Genomic DNA, 17,650 nt, shown 5'->3' on the forward strand with positions numbered 1-17,650 from the left:
AGACTCCAAAGCTACTGAAATTAAGGCATCATTAAAACCAGAGATGTAAAAAATTAAAAAAACAGAATGGAAGTATTTTCTGTCAGACTTCTCTAAAGGTTTTTTTACTTTTATAATACTCTTTTAAATGAACTGACTAAATTTTTGAAAAAAAAAATTTCTACCTAAAGATGCTCGCTTCTTTTATTTAAGAACACACACCTACAAACAGCCTTCAGGAGGGCAGATACAACCCTAAAACCTTCCTTAAAACCAGGACAACATAATTGCCCTAGCCACAGCAAAGGTTGATGGCATCCTGGGCTGTATTAGGAGTGTTGCCAGCAGACTGAGGAAGGTGATCCTTCCCTTCTACTCAGCCCTGGTGAGATAACTGCAGCGCTGAGTCCTGTTCTGTGTCCTCAATACAAATGAGACCTGCTGGAGATAACCCACTTAAAGGGCTTGAAGATGAGGAAGGGACTGAATCTCTACCATGAGGAAATGCTGAGAAGCTATGACTGTCCAACCAGAAAAGGAAAAACTCGGGAGCTTCTTATCAAAGTGTACAAACACCTGAAGGGAGACTGCAAAGACAACAGAGCCAGGCTCCTCTCACTGGTGCACAGTGATAGGACAAGAAGTGATGAACACAAACCAAAACACAAGAGGTTTCCTTTGAACATGAGATAACAATTTCTCACTGTGAGGTTGACTGAGCACTGGCACAGGTTGCCCAAGGAATTCTATCCTCATACATATTAAAAGGCCATCCAGCTATGGGCTAGAATTGGTTTTAGGTGGCCTTGCTTGAGCAGGGAAGATTGAGTAAGATCACCTGCAGCACTCCCTTCCAACCTGAACCATTTTGTGAGTCTGCAGTCATGATGTTTCTTTATCATAAAAGGGAATTAAACTCACAAGTTCATAAAAAATCACTGGTTTGAAAGACATCTTTAAAAGGGGGACTGTGCGATTGCACTAAATGAAGCACAACAGCAAGTTTCTAAAAGACAGATAAGGCCAATCTCCATAAGGAAAGCACTCCCAAACAACTGGAGCACTGGAGTGAAAATGGTGTTGGTGTCAAGTCTCTAAAGTCCTGAATTCTGTCCCTGTCCTCTCACAAATGGCTTATGGAAACCAGTTAAAGTAATTTCAGCTCTCCAAGTCTCAACTACAGCCTTACCTCCTAGGAGATTTTAGAGTAAAAATTAAAGTGATATGTTTAGACATGGAGATGGGGAGAAAGAAATGCAAGAGTTTATAAGAACAAAAAGAAATAAACTGATCAAAGGAACTGCATTTATTCACTTGTTAGTTCAAAATCCCAGGTCAGGAAACCTTAACAGATGCTCCCTGTCCGGCAAATTGATCCTCCACAGGCAGCACTTTGATCTGATTGTGCAATGCTTGTAAGAGATGAGCTCAGGGAACAAACAGCACATCCAGCTCACAAGAGGTGAGTTGCATCAGCTTGGCAGAAGGTTAGTGACTTGCCCATGCTGATGAAGACTCCACACAGCAAAACTTCTTCCTGTGACTTTTTCTGTTTTCTTCCATGTTGAGGCACACAGAGTAAGGACTGCACTGTGATGATGCATGGCAGAACCTGGATGGCAATGATGAAAGATTCAGTCCAGAAACTCTGAGCCAGAGGTCAGTAAACACTACACCTCATACACTATGTATTCAAGAGAGATGATTCTGCTATGGATTTTGGAGGAGGACCATGTAAGTTAGCATGCATACAAGGCTGTGTTTCAGCTTCCCAAACCTCATTCCTTGAAGCATGCTGATGGGAAACACAGCCATACAAATGCTTTAAGAATATGACTTTACATCTCAGAGCTGATGAACTTTTTGTTTTCTAGTTCATCATTTCTGTTTTTTCTACATAGAACTGGTTCCTTTTCTTGGGGTGGGGAACACTACAAGTCAGTGTCCAGGTGGGTCTGTAACTCTGTGTTTCTGTGCACTATTACTATCCTTTCAAGTCAGCTGTCAGGAGGGTGTTAGGGAGGCTGTCTGGGTGTCACTTAAAAAAAACCCCAGCATTTAAGCCCATCTCAGGCACACATAAGATAGTTAATGGTCAGTCTCAGTGCCCATTTCTTGGCCAATCACAGCAGCAGGGCTAGGAGACTCCTGAAGCCTCCCTGTCACAACAACTGGCTCATCTTTGACACTACAAGGCTGTTATAAGTGCATGTATATGGCTAGAGACCTAAAAATTCAGTCAGTATGCCTTTGGGAAAAATCACTTTGTGTCCTGTGAGCAAGCTAACAGGAAGACAGGAAAAATTTCAAGACTTACATTCAGAAAATAGCTGGAGCTCTGGAAGGATATGACAAGAAAGTAGATAATCAGTCTGGGAAAAAAAATGACTAAGCCAGCATTGCAAGGTGCCAGTCAAACAGCAGGGAAGAGCCCATCGGCCCAAACAAACAGAAACCATTGAAAAACACTCTCTCTAATTGTTAAAAAAGCATGTACACAAGGGAGGAAAGGAAATCTGTTGGGAAGGCACTGCACAGGGCTTATTAAATACCAAGACAGACAATAACGCCAATAAACATAACAGAAGGCTTAAGAAACTGATAAACTCTCTTCAGTGAGAAAGGTATTAAATTAATGAAGAGAAACGAGACTTCTGGTGGGACAAGAACAGCTCATCCCACTATTACGAAAAGACAGAAAATGCAATTTGTAGCTGAGATGGAGCAGCAAAATAAGAAAATAATATAGCTAAAGCTCTAGGGAAGCCAAGACTCTGAGTTCTTCAGTCTGAACAGAAGAACGAGAAAAAAAAAAGAAAAAAAAATTAAAAAAAAAAGAAAAAAGTTCCCTGTATATTTCCAAAAAGTCATACAGCATAAGATGAAATCACTAACAGTAACCGGGAGATACCAGAGGGCTGTAGCAAATGTTTCTGAAAAATGAAATCAAAGAAGGATTTCTCAAAGTATGTCATTCAGAATGACCCAGAAAAATATCATGCAGTTAATACACTTTCCAATATAAATTCACTTGCTCTCTTTTATGACTGTTTGTTATTCAGTGGACTAATCACTACTAGGATACTCAGGTCAGAGCCATGTGAGCTTCTCCAAAGCTCTACCCCAACCACTAGCCTTCACCAACCTTCAGGCCATCAGCTTCAGTGCTGACATTTACCCCTCCACATTGCTTTCTTTTTAACACATGAAGTTATTGAAACTATGAAAAAAACCCATGAAGTATCAGTAGGATTATGTTATTGGTGACAAAAATCTTCCACTTGCACTCCACAGAAAAAATGAAAAAGAAAAGAGACCAGAGACAGCAAGCCCAGACCAAGACAGCTTCCTTCCAGTCACAAAATAACAAGGTAATGAGGAGTACAAAAACTCTGAATGGCAAAAAAAGATAACATTTTCAGCTCTCTCTAATTTGTGGGCCTAGGCATCTTCTCAGCAGTAAAGGAGCCATGACAGTGTAACACCAACCTGACAGAGCTATGATCTCTAGATGCAATACAAATACAGAAGGACAGAAGCAGTAAGCCACTTACATGTTAATCAGTCTGTAAATGCTGCCTGAATTGCACAAGTAACCACTTCTGCCTGCCTCCTAATTGGAAATAGCTCACAAAAAAAAAAAATCTCTGCCAGGATATTTTAAACACTTCTTTCAGAGAAGAAAAGGTCTAAGCCTTGGAGAAGTGTGTGAAAACTGAAAATGGAGCACACAAAATAAACAGAAGTATTTTAACTTTCTAAGCAGTGTATTGATTTTAAGCAAATCTCTCTAGATCTTTATTGGTGGAAGTAGTGTCTTGTCATGCTGCGAAATAGATATTTACTTTCCCAGCAGATGGTACACAGACATTAAGTTAGTTCTCTCTGCAGATGTTAAGACAACAAAATGTGTCAAAAGACATAGAACAAAAGGGAGGGGAAACCTAGAGAGCTGCTGAATCCTTCACTTGAGCTAAAGGTTTTAAGCTGCCAAGATTGGAATTGAATATGGCACAGCTTAGACATTTCCTATAAAATATTCTCTTGAAAGTGCTCAACTCCACCAGTTACTAAACCATGTTTTTCCTGAAAGGTCTAGTGAGGCCAGTAACCAAGAGCAGCAGACGTTATCTTGGCAAGGAGTTATTTCTTTGCCTTAATTCTTCTGAGAAAGAAGTTTTGTTTTGTAATAAGGAATATTCCCCAAGAACATGGAACTTGTAAGTCTAGTTTCTCTCCTAAAGACCATTCCTGCTGTGCCACTGAAATTGGTGGCAGCACTGTAACTGCCACTTCCTCAGCACCCGCTGCTTCTGCAAATGCATGCAAGAGTCCATGTTTTAGGAGCTTTTTTAGAAAGCTGTGCAGGCTGAAGTCTCAAAAACAACAAAAAATAATAAACACATAATACAATGCAGAAAGTTATTGAAAGAACTGCAGCTTTTAACATAGTAGGTTGCAAGCATCACACCTTTAACCTGTTTGAATACTAGAGCATAAACTTGAGTTAGGTTTTTGGTCTGCAGACTCTTTAGCACCCATAAAGATCATAAAACTCCAATCTACAAACAAGCAGGAGGCATTTTCTAGGCAATATCTGTTCTGTATAAGGTACTTCTTCAGCTGCCTCAAAGCTGCTGACAGATCCCTGCAGGAGCAACAGTAGACCTTCATTAGGTCTCACTAACTGAAGGAAACCAGACTGGGCCATTTCCCCTCCATTTTCTTTCCCTTTTTGCTCCACACTAAACTATTGAGACAACCAGATCAGTTTAATTCTTGCTCTGACTGCAAGAAACAGCTACAAAATATATTCCACACAGCCTTTTCCATCTTCTGTATGCTAAGGCTGCCATTCCCATTTCCAGGAAAATCTTTTGATGTGATAAAGAGCAAGCTACCTAAAAACCCACACTCCTTGAGTGTCACACAAAACAGCACTATTGGTGATCCTGTGTCCTCAAAGCAAACAAAACACCCACATTCCAGCAGCCACCTAACTGCACAGCCCCAGAGAGATAAAATGTGCTTACACATTCAGCATCATGACCCTTCAGAGACCTGAATATATATCTGCTCTAGTGCAAGCATTAGACATAAAGACATTACTTCTCCACTTTGGTCCCTGTAGCATCTCATTGTTTAAGACAATTCACAGCATGCCCCTAGCATAAAGACCACCTGCAGTCCAACACTAAGCACAGCAATCCAGGAAACTTCCATTAAATTCATAATGACTTTAGTACTCTCTTTTTGCTAGTGTTTTCATCCAAGAATTAAAAGATCTGAATCAAAAGTTCCTTTTTTGCCCAGTCTTAACACCACAAAGTGCTTGCTTTTTGTGGGGAGGTAATTTCACCTCACTTTAAACATCCACCTAATCTTGTCAGTTAACAGTGCTAAAAGGATTATCTAAAATAGGTTGGAAATAATGTGCGATAAAAGTGCCTGTTTCATTCCTTGAGTTTACAGGTTGGTCTAGACAACTTACTAAAATTATGATGCCATGTAGGTTTCATATTTTAGCCATGTGAGCTCTGGCATGAGGACCCCTCGGCTTCATTGTGCATCTCCGGCTCTGGTTGTGACAGAAGTTTTTAGACCTTCTCCTGCATAATGTTTTCTACCAGATCAGGTTTTTTCAGCACCTATGATTTTCTATGTGCTATAGCTAGTCTGGCAAGGTCAGGTGGCAGCAGGTCACTTATTGGAGAGAGCATGCCAGCCTAAGTTGGAGAGGACATTGCAAATTCTGTTATGCCCACTCCTACTTTTCCACCTACTCCTATTGCAACTTGTCAAAGGTGAAGGAGGAGACTATAGTACTACTAAATTCACTCCCTTAATACCTTTTGAGATCTTCAGATGAAATGCCTAATATAAGTGCAGAGAAGCAGTGTCATTATGACCCTTTTAAGTATAAATTACAACCATTCCAGAAAAAGTTACACATCTTTTTTATATATCTTTATATCTGTTCCTAATTGTAAATCTTCTGCTTTGGCTTGGTCTGTGTTCAAGCAGTAACCAGGTGACCTTTCTAAGGTGTCCTAAGATGCTAATAAGTTGAGGAGAAAAAAGAAAAAGAAAACACCTTAAAAGGAAAGGGAAAAAAAAATGCAAAGGGAAGAAAAAAGTGGGTCTGTAAAAGACTTTCACTTTCTGCCTTCTTAGTATTTGCATCCAAGACTAATTTTTACACTGGGATGGGGGGAGGGGGTGTTGCTGTGTTTTGTCCCTCGGTTGGCTTTTTTGGTAATTGTTTGGGAATTAGAGACAGGCTGAAACTGTGAAATTTCTGCTGAGTAGAAGGCAAATGTAACTTTGCTAACTATGTTTTGGGGAGCTGGTTCAATAGAAACCAGCAGGGTCAGCAGCAGCCTTTCCATTAAGAGTACTGAAATAGTGCTGATTTCTCTGGGCAGAAAATTAAGCCTGACCAAGATAAATAAAAATAGTCTTGTAAAATTATTTCACAAATTGATTTTTTTTATAATGTTATCAAACTATCTGCTATTATCAATATATTCCTCTGTATAAGAACAGAACTTTCTATATTTGAGACGTTAAATGCCCAAGAGAGTCCAAGCCTACATCACCTTTTTGCAAAAAGGAATTTTAATTAGATTTATAAGCACTTTTCCATTCCCAAGTGAAAGAAGCGGTGTGCTTTAGCAAGGAATTAAGTCCCAGTATGCTAATTATAATGTGGGTTTAGGTTGTGTGTGTCAGGTTGGATTATTCCAGGCTACAGATTCTCACTATTTACATTGACCTCCCGACAGAGAGCAGTTCTAGCACAGACAGGATCTGTAATGTAATCCTGAGGCTGACCCTAAGAAGCCATTCCCTTATCAAGAGATGTCACTGAAATGGATGTCAAGTGTGATGCAGTAAAGATATGAAATTTCCAGTTTTAAATAACGTTGTTATGTTCAATTAATCAAAGATGGTAACTCTACTTGGTTTAAAAATAAGTGCAAGGAAAAAAAAAAGAAATACTAACATTCTGAATCGATCCTTAACCACACACCCCTCTTGGATTTGTGCTTCTGGTTCGGCCTTTAAATTTGACTGATGCCAACTAGTGAGTTCTTTCCAACCCAACCTGCCACCAGTCAGGCACCATCTTCAAGGTGCAGTCCCACAGAGAGATTGTTCCAAAACTATCTAAAGATATTTAACTGCCTAGCTCCCACAACATTCCAGTTTTTATTTTCTTCCTGTGCAAAGACAAGCACAGAACTAAAAAAAAACCACAACGTATTCTCAGATGTAGAAGGCACATTTGTTTGTCTCTCTACAACTTTGATAGCAAGGGAAAGGGGAGACTGGGGATGCATTTCATCTTACATACAGCAATATACAAGTGAATAAAAAGTGCACCAGTATTTCATTTTTAACTGAGTTCAAACCCACAGTCATCTTCATTAGAGCTCATGACAAAAAATTCCACTAAAACAGATTTTTTTGCTTTTCATTTTTCCATGCTGTATCCAGCTGCAGTGTCCAATTAGTGGATAAGGGGGGGGGGGGGGAATTCTCAAAATTCTGAAAAGCACAGTATGTAAATCTTAGGAGAAAGCACCCCTTTCAAAGAGGAATGCTTAATGTTTCCTAGTGTGTGAAATGTTATTTCAGGAAAGAACCATTCTGAGCCACACACCGGTGATACAAAATCACCAGTTAGGATATCTTCCAGCAATGAAATCAGACAGGATATTGGTGTCTTGCAGAGCCAGGAGCCTTCATTAAGTTGGAGTTCATACTAAATTGTCCTAAGAGCAGTCATTAGGTTGAAGACTTCAAGCTACTTTCATGCCCATACTATATTTGCTTAATATAAGGCAATAAACCCCACAGTTTTTTCAGCTCTCAAGAGCTCATATTCCCTCCTGGGTAGCAGGGAGGCAGAGGGATATCTCTACCCTCTGCCACAGATATCAACAGCAACCGTTTTATAAGGTTTTTATCTCTCCTCAGCGCCACTAAAACAAAGTGAAACTGATTTAAAGTCAACAGAGACAGAACAGCTGTAACATTTCAGCTCCAGGAACTTTCCTTTGAATGTCCTGCATTCTTCATTTTATGTGGATTCTCAAGTGACAAATCAAGGAGGACGGATAGAGGCCAGGATAACAGAGTGAGAAAACATATACCGAAAAGGACTTCCAGAAACAGCCTGTTGTTTATAAGTGTCCTCAGATACTGAAATTACTTACATATGAGTTTTCTGGAAAGCAACATCTTTGGCAGAAACTACCTTTTCAGAGCAGGGATTCCAGAAGAACAGCCCATGGGTCAGTTTGCAGACCAAAAAGCATTGCCATATAGTCCATGCTGGAACTTTTCATGGAGCTGCTTCTGATGGTCACAGCGCTAAAGCACCTAAAAAATCTGTGCCCACCGTGCTAGCACCAAGCTTTACATCTAGGGACTCCAGGAGGTAATGCCTGGAGACAGAGTGACCCAAGGAGGAGTCATCCCACGAGACTCTGGACTGCGCCCCAGCCATACAGCCAGGTCCTGCATACTCCCCCAGTTACACCTATTACTTCACTTGGCAGGGAGAAGCTGTGGCATCGAACTTTTCCAGGAGTATTTATTTCTTTTGGAAAAAATGGAGTTTCCGCCTCTGTGAGGGCAGAAAAAGAAGAGCAGTCCTTTCCACAAATGCAGACAGGAAAGTGGATTGAGGAATTTTACCTTTCCTTTAAACTAACTTTTATGATTTGCTCCTGGCTGATAAAGTTCTAAGTGGTGATGATGTTTTTTTCTAGTGAAAAAAACCATTTTACTTACAGGGGAGTTGGACTCTGCTATGAAGTACTGGCACACAGGCCTTTAAATGTGCAAACATTACCTCCTTGCTCCCTTTGTGCCAATGCTTGCTATCAGCAAGTAACCATGCAAACAGCCTTTCACTCACTAGTTTTCCCAAAATATTGTTATGAGTCTAGTTTGGGATACCTTCCCTGCCTTGCTGGTACTGAATGCTTTAACTGGAAGCATGATAAAAAATCATCCACAAGGAAGAATTATGCTCACAAGGTATCTCTGAGACATGACTGTCTGAAAAAAATCAGAACATTTCTTGTCAATGAACAATATATATTGTGTAAAAATAGTTTATCTTGAGTTTATCTGTCATGCTGAATTGCATAAAATTGGCCCTTGAACAGAGGTACATGAACTGTCACTGCATTTAATCAATGCAAACTCTTCAAGCATCCAGTTGCTTTGTATGTTCCAATCCTCCTAAATGCCTGTATCATAAATTCCCTAATTAATATCTGTTAATAACAAAATAAATTACTCTTTCAGCTGTCCATCACTGAGGTTATCCCTGGAGCAGAAACCTTTTGAACCTATGATGGAGCTCCTGGAGCCTGCCATAGACAGCAGTTCAGACTGATCACATGCAAAACCTAACCGAGAGTGGTCCAAGACAGACCTTGAAGTCAGATCACCAAAATATTCTAGATTTTTATTGTGATACGACTTTAAATCACAGAGGAAAAAGAAACCTGGAATGCAGTGTTTATTGCATTTTGCATCACAAAAAGGTAATAAACATTTGCATCACAAGTGAAGAGAAGGTGAAGATAACAGTTAACACAATCTAGTACCTGGCTATGCAAGTAGGAGATGAAAGCCATTTACTTTTTAATATCATAGTGTTTAATAACAAAACATTAAGATGTCTGGAAAACAATTCAGACTCTAGCCCACCAGAATTTTGCTAGCATGAAGAACAGGAAAATATAATTTTTATACTTATAGCTTTATAAATCTCACAAGACTTCTGTTTCCTGAATTCGCTCTCCTGCTTTTGTTCCAACACGTATTCCAACATGAAACTTAGCATGCAGAGTCTGAGCTCTCTGCTGTCATACTGTATTACTCTATTAGATTTGTTCTGCATTAGATGTGACACCTTGTCTTTGCAAGTTAAAGATATCCCTACACAGTGCTCCTCGTAATTACACTGCTGTTTGATATCACTACAAAAGAAAATGAAAGCTACATCCTGTAGAATTATTTGTGACATATTTCCTTAGTTATGCAGATATATACACTACACAGAAAAACAATTTGTGCTAATACAGCCTGGAAACAAATATTTTCTCAAGACTGAAGGACATGAATATGCTTATGAGACATCTATAGGCTGTCCAGCAAAACAATATCTTTTAACACAAGGGTCTTCTGGTAAGGTGGACTCATTCCAAGAAACAATTTAGAACAACATACATTTCTTGTACATGGTCACATAAAAGTTAAACCAGAAATACCATCATTTCCCTTTGTTCTATGTCCTTTGTAGGAATAAAGCCACACAAAATGCGACTTTGCCACTATTATTTGCTGCAGCTGGACACTACAGATAAGCTGTAAAATTTATACAATAATTAATAACTGTATGCTGTATCTTCTTGAAAAAGAATGAATTCCTCTTTTTTCTTTTTTTTGTAAAGTTCTTTGTCTATAGGGAAAGCAAGCATAAGATTAGCAAAAATATTTTCTATGTTCTTTCCTTATGTGCAAAATGAAATTAGGTAAGAAAAATATAATTTCCTTGGAAAAAAGTCTGCAAGTGAAAGGTAGGAAAGAAAAAAAATATCAAAAATAAAAACTATTTGAATTATATTTCAGCTGCTTCTGAAATATGCTCTGGGCTCATAGTAGTTTCCACTTTATTAGGTTGGGACTGTATCTTATTTATCTACAGCAGAACCCTCATAACCATGAAAATAAGTGCTACAATGCTATATTGAATACAAAGTCCTCACCATGTTGCTCTAATGCAAAACACCCAAAGACAATATAATGTCTACTAATGGTTGCAACAGGAGAAGGACTAATCAGAGACACAAATGATAAAAGCCAGGTTTGTACAAGGCAGAATTTCCTGCTACAAGCCATCTCCTTGGAAAAAGCAAAGGTGTTTGTGAGGCACTTCCCTGCCCCATGCAAGCAGGTGGCAGAGCATCACCAAGGGCTGGAGAGATGCCTGTCTTGAAATGAGATTTTACGTTCTTGAAAATCAATAGCAATTCAGCTACAAGAGTACAATCCAGTTATGTTCTATCATCTTCCCTTATTACCATCATTCTTGAGAGCATCTAAAGTTTTTCTTGGTCTTCTGTTTGACATCTGGCTTAAAAGAATAAGCAAGAGAGCTACAGCAGGCAGAAAAATTAGTCCCTCCAGCATTGCTCAGCCTCTGAAATAGGACACACACAGACCAACTTTATTTCTAGTCTTGTTGGAACAAAGATAAATAAGGAAGCCCTTTTAAATGAATGAGAGGAATACTTGGAGAATCTTTTTCATATTCTGGGATGAATATGGGGGTTCTACACAATTTCCCAGCTGTTGGTACAGCATCATTTTTACATAATTTTTGAGTAGTTGCAACATAAATTGGAAGGGGTACCCCCAAACAGCAGCACCCATCTCTGCATTGCAGACTACGCTTAGAATTAAACACAAGATAGAGACAAATAACGTACCTTTCCCTTTAGGGATCTGAACAGCAAAAGTTAAAAAAAAAATGCACACAAGGGAAAAATCTGTCTTTTTGCTGCCCTCTGGTCTTACAATTGTACTGCTCTGCATTGTATGGATAGTAGTACACAGCAGAAAATAAATTTGACTAACTGAAAAAAAAGAAAAAAAACCCATAAATTATAAAAGCATCTACAGTATGTTTTGTTTGTCTGTTTTATGAATTACACTGCCTGAAGAAGACCCAAAGGGTGAAATGACTGCTGTAAGTGAATTCAGAAGACCAAAAATATCTTGCAGGGAGGATGCTGAATGACAGCGGTGGTTTTGAGGTGTGGTTACAAGAGTGGCTCAACACACAGACTAGAGATGTGACTTTTCCAGACATTGTGGTCCTGCCTGGAACCAGCCTGAAGCCATTATCAGCCACATGCTGGGGAGTTTATGTGAGCTGAGTTACAAGTATCTACTGCATGCACTAGAGACTGAGCAAGCATAATAGATAATATTATGTGTGATAATTATTTTTATTAGGGAGCTAATGTGGATTTTATTTATCTAGCAAAAGCAAACTCTGCTAGGGCTGATGCTTGGAGCTGATTCTTCCACCACAGGATATGAGCAACTTTCTCAGTTTGAGTGGTGGTTATTCCCATGTGTTAGAAATATGAGAATATAACCCCATGAGACCAAAGTTTATATATGTAAATATCCCCAGTGAACTGATTTTCCTGAGGAATAGACTGTTTGTTCCTCTGGGTTTTGGTTTATCTTTGCCTTTTCAGAGCCCATTCTTCTCACATCACCACTCAGGGTGATAAGAACCAAGGAACTCCCTCATTCCTTGCATCCACTACTTTTCTCACCTTTTTCATGGGTTACATTTCCTCTTCAGCCCTGTGCCCACCTGCGGTCACTCACTCCTCAGATCTGCAGAAATTTGTCCTACAAAGTTCAGACAGTTTAAATACAGCCACCAATATTTCCATGTTCTGAAACCAAATGTTGGTAAAGAAGCACAGTTAAAAATCCAGAGGCTTTTTAATAAATAAATATTAACAAATAAATAATTTTTTTAAATTTATTATGATGTCCAGGAATAAAATTAGGCATGAAAACTGAAGAGTGAGAAGTCCATTTGCACTTTGGGCCAGTGTAAGAGCTCTCCTCTTTATCGAATTCTCACAGATTTGCACTCTGACAAATTTGAAGGTCTTAAGTTCACCAAAACAACACATAAAAAAAATCCACAAAAAAACTCAGAAAATTTTCTCTTTTGCAACAAAAATAAGGAATGTTAATGGACTGTGCTTATTTTTTACACCCTTACTGATTTGAAGTAATTGAATCTTAAAATTTTATAGAATTTTTGATATTTCAATATCAATATATATTGATTTGGAACAAATATTTACAATTAAAAGCATCATTAAGAAACCTACAGCTTCTTCCCTAAGTAGAAGGCACTTTTTTGCATATCCTTCTTCCACTCACAAATAGCAAGTTTGGTATTTTCGTTCTTCAGTCCCCTGACTTATTGTATAATTTTGTAACCAGTTTTTGACTGCAGATTTTTCTCTGCATTGGAATGTGTCACATCAATCAGGTTGACTTTTTCAGCCAGAGAGAGCTAGTGATACTAACTGATAGTGCCAGCATTTACAGGAAAAGAAGAAGAATTGAACAAAGCAAAATCTGGCAACTGTTACATTCTGGAAATTATTGTTTTGTATTTAACTTTTCATACATTCTTAATTGCTAAAACAATTTCAGCAAATGTGTAGAAACATGAAACTGCCTTACACATGAGGAAAATTTTCTCTCTGTAAGTCAGACATGTCTTCTATGAAGTCTAGTCCATCGCAAAATCAATGACAAAATTCTCATTAAATTTGTGGCATTGGGATCCATTATCATATACTTTGTCTATTCCTTAATTACCTGTAATTAACTTCCACTGAAGCTTCCCTCACACAAGTACTACTTTATTGGTCATTCTCTCCAGTTAATGTAAATAGCCAAATATGTTTCAACATGTAAATTTTAAAATCAGATAGACACACTATTTTAAATGTTTTCAGCAAATACCTCAAAACCAAAGATTAATGTGTGCTTTCCTTGAAGCTCATTATCTTCTCTCCAGGGCACTTCCATTAGTGAAGTCTGAGCACTTGAATATTCACATGATGAAGGATCACTGCACTGGAGTAGTGGGATTCTGCTGGCCAGCCTGCCAAGAGATTACACAGATATCCATCTAAAGCTGCTAAAGCTGCGCTGATTTGCTGCAGCAGGCAGTAATAACAGCACAAGGGAGATGAAGAGATTATATCTGGTCTTTAGAAAATGGGCAATGAAGATCTATAATAGAAGAGTCCTGCAAGAGGGTCTTTGAAACAGCCAAAGCTCAGGAAAGAGAATTAGGTAAAAAAGCCCTCAAATAATGTGAAACTCTAGAGAAAGAGAAATTCTGTTTTCACCATGGATGTGCTCCTGCTCATCTAGCACTAATTGTTTAATGGCTAGGTAACAGATCTAATTCAAACATCTCTGTGAAACCAACAGACTGAAAGACAAGTCTGCAGAATAGGATGAATTTTAAGACCAGGTGGGCAGAGCCCACCCGGCCAGGGCCTGTCCACCACCCTGAGCAGTGGAGCAGGACAGATCCCAACACAGTAGCCAGGTCCCACTGAGGATTGGAGTCCTGAGGCAAGGCCATGGTGATAAGGCAGGTCCAAGTTCAAGCCAAGCCACTGGTGCACAGCTTGAGCTCTGCAAGGGAATCCATGGTAGGAAGGGCATCCCTGCAGCTGTGCCAGAGACCAGTGCTCCCCCAGGGTACCCCAGGGCTGGGGGGATAAAGGCCCTAATGGATAGAAGTTCCAGGTAAGGCTGGTCACTAAGGCCTACTAGTGCCCTCAGGACCCCAGCACAAATACAGCCTTCCACAGATTTACATAGACCTGAATTTTAGCCAGCAATCCATTTCAACCAACAGAAATTATTAAAGAGGGAAGGCACTTACTGCTTACTGATTGTACCTTCACACAAATCTAGTCCCAGCATTAAAAATAATCTCAGCATTTCCAAGCAGACTAATACTTACCCGTTATGTGTGATCAAGGGTTTTGACAGAACTGTTCCACATTTCTTCTTCCATTTCTGGCTACTCATCTGTAGCTATGCATTAAATCGACTTCATTCTTTTTCAATCTATTCCAAGTTTGAGGCAGTGTGCAGAAATTGGCTCAGATGTTTGTCAAGTAGTTCTATAATAATTAAACAGAACAAGACTTTATTGATCATATGACTTTCCTGAGCGATGGCTCCCAATTGAATTGCACAAGAAAACATAATCACAGTGCTCTCTTGCAACGATTTTTTTTCCTAAACTGACATGAATTTGCTAAACTTTTCAGTATAGCCTGGAACTGATTTCATTTTCAAGCTCCAAAAACAAAGACTCAAATATTCCTTTTTTCTTTTTAGGTGAAGACACCAATTTTCCTGACCCAAAATACATCTGCATAAGTTTTCCAACATGTTTCATCTCACAACCAAAACATTACTGCACACTTTGTGGTAAGAAAAGTTCTGGTGTCACTTTTCCTTCCTTAAGTTCTCAGAAAGTCCAGTGGGTTTTCATGCATAAACAGGAGAGCTATTTGCTACAACTAGCATATTCAAAACCAGTGGGATTACATTCAAACAGTGATTAAATGTTAAAGTTATTTTCAAGCAAAGATACCTGTATTACCTTTATTTTATTATTTGCCTCCCATCAGAGCCAGCAATAGGCTGTTTCTTTACCAAATATAGAGGTCATCCACTTTTGTATTCCAAGGAGACATTCCCACTCAGTTAATTACATGGAGTTTAATTATCCAATCCATTCCTGTTTTGAATAATTTCCTCCATGTAGGTATGGTTTACAACCACAAGATAATTTCTTTTATTAATATAATCACTCCTAAGTTTATCAGCAAAAGAGAGGGAGAGTCTCAAGATTACTTTGAAGACTAGGAATTTCAAATGAAATTCTTTGCACCAGCACAAAGAAGGTTGAAGAAACAGTTCTGTCAAATCATTTTAAACATTCTGTTCTAACCTGAGTGTATTTTAATGGTCTTTGGTCAACCAAAACCTTGTTTAAATATGACAGTAATTAAATAAGACAATTCAGTGCAGAATTACTCCAAATTATTGAAATTACTGGCATTTAAAGGAATTTCTGGGCTTTAGATTCTGTGATTCCATGAATGGAATATACCTAAAGATAAAAGAAATTTCTACACAGTATTTGCTCTGTAAAAGCTGATGAACTTTCAGAGACAGAAAAGAAAAAGGAAAAAAGAGCTACAGAGAAGGTTAACATGAGTTACAATGCTGGGCCTGGTCATGACTCAGATCCTCAGCAGAATCTAATCCTGACACCATGACAACCCTGTAGTACAATTTTCTGTGCTATCTAAAGAAAAATTAGCAATATCTAGAGTGAAATAAAAATGAGGGTTTGTCAACTGTTATTTTCAGCACTTGGGCTGGGGAAGAGTGGAAAGATAATGACTGGTAAAGCAAAGTGACTCCTGCAAAACACATTATAGTGAATTGCAGCCTCAATAATAATTTTCCCTAAAAACCTTTTGAGTCTTCCTTTTGGATTTAATTTCTTACAAATGTTTAGCCTATTCTTTCTTTTCTTCTGAATACTTTAGATGTGTTGAGTGGAAGAGTCACAGGGAAAACAGACTCTTCCAGCGAACTGTTCTCCTCAGACACCTGACATATCTCTTTGGGGTCCTCCTTCTCTATTCACAATTTGTGGAATTAAGACTAGAAGAAATGTCTCTAGCTCATTCAGAGGAAGCAACACCTCAGGCTGAGTCCCAGTAAGTGTGCCAACCAAGCCCTAGAAACCCAGTCTTAAATATTTTGACGTTTGCAAGGTTCAGACCTTGCAGCCTACTTCCAGAATGCCAGTGCATCCAGGAAATCAAGTGTGTTGTAACTGCATACCTTGCAGCAGAGCAAGAAGGGCAACAGGAGCTGAAAACTGCAGAGATAGTTGTTGCTGAGAGTGAAAAGTTGAGCCAGGAGGACACAAACATCCTGGACTCAGTTCACAGCCTTGCTGCTGGCTTCCTGCCAAGGGTGAGGCAAATCAGCAAAATGCTGTAGCCCAGTTCCCCACCTACACAGCAGGGTCATTTCTTCCTTTCTCCCACACACATTCTGTCTCCCTCAGTAACAGCTGATGGCTCAGCAGCAGCACTGCTCCTGCCACAAAAACCCCTCTGCAGCAGTCCCCACAAAGGGGGACCAGGGACCTACACCTGTGCATGGAGGGACCAGCACCTGAAAACAGTGAGAAACGTATGTGCTGTGAGATAGCACATGCAAAGTCTCCCAAGAACTGGTAAACTGAAGACAAGAAGAGGCTGGTGAATGTGCCCATCAAGCAGTGATGGGATAACTCAGGCCATGTCAAAAGAAGAAATTAGCTGCTGCATGCAGAGAGAAACTACAGGTGTGACACACACCTCCTGATGAAAAGTACCTCAAAGGAGCTTCCAAACACCTTTCTAGAAAACACAGCTGTACCCAGGAAGACCATCCACTTCTGAGGATGTGTACTGCAGGGTTGGCCTCTCACTGCTGCTCCAGCTGAGTGCAGATGTGTGACCTGCACAAAAGATGTGTGACCTGCACTTAATTAATTCACATTAATTAAGTGAATTAATAGGGGAAATAGCTTTCTGCCATTAATATCTCAAGTCTATTAATAAAAAACAAATTGGTAAAGAGATATTCTAACAAGTCTGTGCTCTGTTTCCACACCAGACTTGATCCCCTTTCAAGGAAATTCACAACACTTCCTCATGTGTATTTGAAGTATGTAACCCAGTATGGTCACAACTCTTTCAAGACCTCAAGAAGCTATTTTTACCTTGTAGTCACTGTATTATTATTACTCTCAGTAGCAAGAAAGGGTTGTAGTTCAGAAAAAAAAATTAGTCTCAGCTTCAATTTACTATCTTGATTTATTCTGAATGTAATCTACTTCACTTGTAAACAAGTGTTTGTTCTGAGCCTTTATACAAGGGCAGTGAAATGCTATAAGCCAGTATCATGATGCAGACGAATAGGAGAAGAGAAT

At 39.1% G+C, this 17,650-nt stretch overlaps 1 long non-coding RNA gene across 4 annotated transcripts in view; it reads right to left on the bottom strand.

Moving 5' to 3' along the window:
- Positions 1–9,566: 9,566 nt before the first annotated feature.
- The window catches only part of LOC146441162 (uncharacterized), a 67,382-nt gene continuing 59,298 nt past the window's right edge, over positions 9,567–17,650 (bottom strand). For 3 of the 4 annotated variants that reach the window (XR_014849804.1, XR_014849803.1, XR_014849801.1), the window contains 3 exons: positions 17,034–17,176; positions 14,600–14,762; positions 9,567–13,720 (listed from right to left, as the gene is read on the bottom strand). This is a non-coding gene — a long non-coding RNA (uncharacterized LOC146441162). The remainder of the gene's footprint in view (positions 13,721–14,599; positions 14,763–17,033; positions 17,177–17,650) is intronic. The other variant, XR_014849802.1, reaches the window with a different exon arrangement.

This window comes from Lichenostomus cassidix, chromosome 2 (assembly GCF_008360975.1).
Source record: "Lichenostomus cassidix isolate B80296 chromosome 2, HeHo_3.0, whole genome shotgun sequence".
NCBI lineage: Eukaryota > Metazoa > Chordata > Aves > Passeriformes > Meliphagidae > Lichenostomus > Lichenostomus cassidix.